The 4,734-nt window shown below is 37.7% G+C and overlaps 1 long non-coding RNA gene across 1 annotated transcript; it reads left to right on the forward strand.

The window, feature by feature from the left end:
- The first annotated feature begins 199 nt into the window (after nucleotides 1–199).
- Nucleotides 200–4,440, forward strand: LOC105310954. The gene is made up of 2 exons (XR_897577.2): nucleotides 200–398; nucleotides 3,805–4,440. It is a non-coding gene; the product is annotated as an uncharacterized LOC105310954 (long non-coding RNA).
- The last annotated feature ends 294 nt before the right edge of the window (nucleotides 4,441–4,734 follow it).

Genomic DNA, 4,734 nt, shown 5'->3' on the forward strand with positions numbered 1-4,734 from the left:
GGCAGAAACTGCAAAAATGTGCACAGTTTTTTAATACATGTATTATCTGCATGGTCTTAGCCTCATACTAATTCAGCCCTATGTTTTGGAATCTCTAAAAGATGGAATAGGAGCGAGAATATTTCACAAGGAAGTTTTGGGTGTTCAGTCATTTGTAAATAAGGTGGGGGTAACAACATATAGATATTGCAAGCCTTTATATTTGATTATCTCTAACTTTTTATGTTTAGATTCGATTACGTATCTTACCTGGCACTGAACAGGAAATGTTATACAATTTCTATCCTCTAATGGCCGGATACCAGCAGCTACCATCTCTCAACATCACCTTGCTTAGATTTCCTAATTTCACCAATCAACTGCTCAGGCGTTTTATACCTACCAGTATTTTTGTAAAGGTAAGTTTTAGAAATTCTCTGCCTTTTAAGTTTACTGTCTTAAAAACAAACAAAAGAAGGTATTTTTTCATGTAAACTTTACTAAATAGTATTTTCAGACTAACAGTAATTGTTTGATTTTTATATGAATTTGGCAATATTACTATTCATTTCTATAGTTACTATTATTTTATAGACTAACTTTAAAGATTTTTATTCTCTTAGGTAAATAATGGTTTCTCTTTATAGTACTTTCAACATGTTTTTTCTTTGGCTTTACTAACGTATGTTTTTAAATTGTAGTTACTAATTTTTAATCAAAATGGATTAACTTTGTAAATATGATCTTTGAACTTTCTTAACCCTCAGTTGAACTGTGCAGTACTGGATTTAGGTCTTTTCTGCAAGTGATCGTCTGTTGGAAACTACGTAGACGGTCATAGTGTGTGAGAGTGAGTTGGCTGCCCAGGTGGTAGTTCCTCCAGCTCAGTGCTTCATGTCGGGTTACGCCACTCGATGCCTAAAATTAAGGCTGTCTGTCTCCCAGGTAGTTCAGGTTTCCCTCGCTAACTCAGATATCCATAAGTATATGTGAATCCTGTGTGCCCACTTTTTATTTGCAGTTCATACCCTGTTTGGGAATGACAAGTTACATTGCTTACTGTTTCCTTTTTTGTGTCTGTTAAGTTTTGGAGAATGGTCCCTTGTTTTTATAATCTGGGATTTATTAAATTATAAATTAGTCGGTGTTAATGTATCCTTCATAATAGTCCTTGCTTTTATCTTTCCAGACTTATACACTTCTTTTTTTTGCATCTGCAGGAAAATCTTTTTATTAGTCCTTTTAAGCTCCTATCTGATATTATACTTTTAATTATAAAAAAACAAACAGCATAATTTTAGATCTCTAGTGTTTAAACAGTGACTTTTTAAAAAGATTTTATTTTTTTTTAGAGTAGTATTAGTTTCACAGCAAAATTGAGAGGAAGGCACAGAGATTTCCCATATACCGTCTGCCCCCACACAACAGTGGCTTTTTAAACATTTTTCACCTGATCACATTCTAAAAACATTTTCCATTGCTGTTCCACACTGGGTGTCCGATGTCACCTGTAGGGGCAAAGTCTTCTGACTGGGTGGGGCGTGGTGCGGGAATGGTCAGTCTCTAATGTCCTTTTAGCTGTTTGACCTTCTAAAGATTGCTATTTCTAAACTCAGAAGTCAGCTTTAAGCCGTGTGAAAGTATGTATCAGTATACAGACCTGGTCATATTCTAGCTGTATACACATAGCTTGTTTGAGATGCGAAAGAGTTGATCATATTGAGAAATCAGGATTTCAGTTCTATCATTTAATCCTTTTCATTCCTTTCCCTAGCACTTAGTATATCCAGATTTAGTCCCAGCTAATAGTAGTTCAGTCTTCAGATTTCCTTTCACAGTAAACCTCTTTTGGGTAGTGTTTAAATCTGTAAGAAAAGGTTCCAGAACAATAAACATAAGTTTTATTATAATTAACATGCCCTTTTTAACTGCCATGATCTTTTCTCAAATATAAGTACCACCTTCTGGTAACGTGACTGCTGCTGGATTTCTCAGAGCCAGCTCTTTCATCAGTTGGGGAAACATAATTAAAATTGTTTTACTTGTCACACCTTCATTAAACTTTAGGCCCGTGCTATTGCAATATAGTAGCCACAAGCCACATTTGCCTACTGAGATTTGAATTAAAGTTAATTAAAATTTAATTTGATGAGGGGTGGCTCCATAGTGTAGTGGTTAGCACGTCTGCTTTACATGCAGAAGGTCCTGGGTTCGTGCCCCAGGTGGAGCCATGGACCATGCCCCGGGTGCACCAGGCCCCCCCCCGTAGTGTGCTGGGGGCACCAGGCCCCGGGAGCTCCGGGCGTGCTAGGCCCTGGGTGCACGCTGCGAGTGTGTGGGAGGAGACACCCCGCCTTCAGAGATATAGTTCTTAAGGAGAAATGGCAACTTCCATGGGTCGGGGGCAAGAGGGGTGAAAGGGGTGGAAGTGGGGCGGGGGAGCAGGGAATTAAGAGAGGAAAATCTTTAATTTGATGAAAAAATTAGTTACTCAGTTACAATGGCCGCACTTCAAGTACTCAGTAGCTAAATGTGACTAGTGGCTATTCTGTTGGACAACACTGATATAAAGCCATTTTCATCATCACAGAGTTTTTTTGGAGAGTGCTGCCCTAGAGCAAGGTGAGGGGTCAATATTTTTCTTCCTTTGAAAAATAGATTTCAGTTTTCTAATTGCACGATGTACTTGTCTGTTGCCTCTGTTTGTAAAGCTGTGTTTGATAAGGACTTAACTAGGTTGAGCCATTATTCTGTATCTAAAACTGAACCTCCTCCATCAGTACTAAAAATAACATGAAGTATAAAAGACCAGGCACCTGTTCTTTCATTCATTCTGTTCCTGCCTTGAGTGTCAGAGACCTGACTTACACATGCATGCATGCGTGCATATAGAGATACACACACACAGACACACACACACAAACACATGTGCACACAGCCACAAAGCAGCCACACTGAAAACAGGAGGGCCCTTCCTCACTGCATCAGAGAATCCCTCAGGAATCATTCTGCTTAAAGCGTAGCAAATGGCTTTTGATGGTGAAGTCGTAACACTGTTCTTTTTCATGTCCTGAACACATCTCTCTCATGTTTTCCCCTCAAAGGTCTGCTGTTGTACATCTGTATGATAAAATAAAATTATTTGCAGGAATTTCACTTTTTTAGCTACTCTATTCTGGGGTGTTGCTAACTTGTCAGAAATTTTATGCCTAAAGATAGTTATAATACCTTTTACTCATTCTTAACCTTTACTCTTTGGATATGATGTTTTAAATTTTTTCATTCAGGGACCTTAGAGAAAGAGAAATTTTTGTGTTTATTTGCTACTGCTATCCTGGCAGTATTCATTGTTAGATAGCCTAGAGTTCATTGTGAATCACTTTTTTCTCAAACAGGAGATTGGGAGACCTTGAATCCCCAAAGAACTTATTTATCAGAGCTTGAGACACAGGAGCGCACTGAGCAAGAGCGGAGAATAAAACTTTGTCACTTAAGCAAGAATGATAAATAGGTTCCCTTTCACATGCTCTCGGTGATAGATTGGCAGCAGCTGCTAGAACACCAGGCTAAGAGAGTAGTGTCTGATGTCTGCACTGGGGTCAGAGGGAACAGGGGCAGCACCTAGGCACACAGTTGCCACCGACAGGTTCAAGTGAAGAAAGAAGGTGCAGAGAAAGAAGGAGAATAACAGATTTTATTTTGATAGCTGCACATGTTTATTCTATTTTTGTGAAACAGTTCTAAGAATTTCAGAATCTTTTCAATTAACGGAACCTGTGTTGTCATTATTATTTTGTGAACTGTTTTTTTTCCCCCACTTTAAAGCCACAGGGTCGACTTATGGATGATACCTCTATTGCCGCTGCATGATCTTCAAGACTGGCTCATGGCTGTTTTTACAGAGAAGTTGGACAGAGCTATATAAGTTTTTCATTGTGAGCTGTAGCTTTGATCATGGTAAAAGTTAATCTTTTCTATTTTTTAATGAATGTTATACCAACTATTTGGAGGAACTCATGCTTAAAGTATTAGGAAAATCTATCCTCTCTTATAGTTTCACTAATAAATATTTGAAATCTGTCAGTGTGACATGAAAGGATGTCAGACTGTTGTTATTGTTGAAAGTCATTTTATGATAGTAAATTTTTTTAAAGTAAGTTATTTGCATGTGCAACATCAGAGGAAAATTAAGCATCCCAAATGTGAGGGGACAAGGAAAGGGAAATGTACCAATATCTGTCCAGGTCTGAATCCCCATGAGTCCCTTTTAGAGTTGGCTAAGCCAGAGAGCATCCATCTGCATGAATTCATGGTGTACTTATAACACGTGTGCAAGAACTTCTAAGCAGTTGCATGACTGATACAGAAAACTTCCAGAAAGTTTTAATCAAAGCAGTCTCAGTTGTCTAACACATATCTTTGCTTACCATCCAAACATGTCAGATAGGTCCAGCTTGCAGCCCAAATGTGGATCATGTATGGAGGAGGTTTTTGTGTCAATCACATCTTTGTCTCTAAGGGTCTGAATTGTAAGGATCTGATTATCAGCTTAATTTCCTAAACTAAACGTTTTTGGAAAAGACTCAAGCTCTAAATAAAAGGTTTTTGTTACGTAGTGTAGTCCAAAAAGAACTATTTAAAACTATTGAAAATTCATGTAAATAAAAATCATATTGTGAAAATTTTCTGTTAAAATATCTTAATTTAAAACCACCCGATTTCCTGAAAATTTTTTATTTGAAATTGTAGGAGATG

Source organism: Pteropus vampyrus, unplaced genomic scaffold (assembly GCF_000151845.1).
Source record: "Pteropus vampyrus isolate Shadow unplaced genomic scaffold, Pvam_2.0 Scaffold18151, whole genome shotgun sequence".
NCBI classification, from domain to species: Eukaryota; Metazoa; Chordata; class Mammalia; order Chiroptera; family Pteropodidae; genus Pteropus; species Pteropus vampyrus.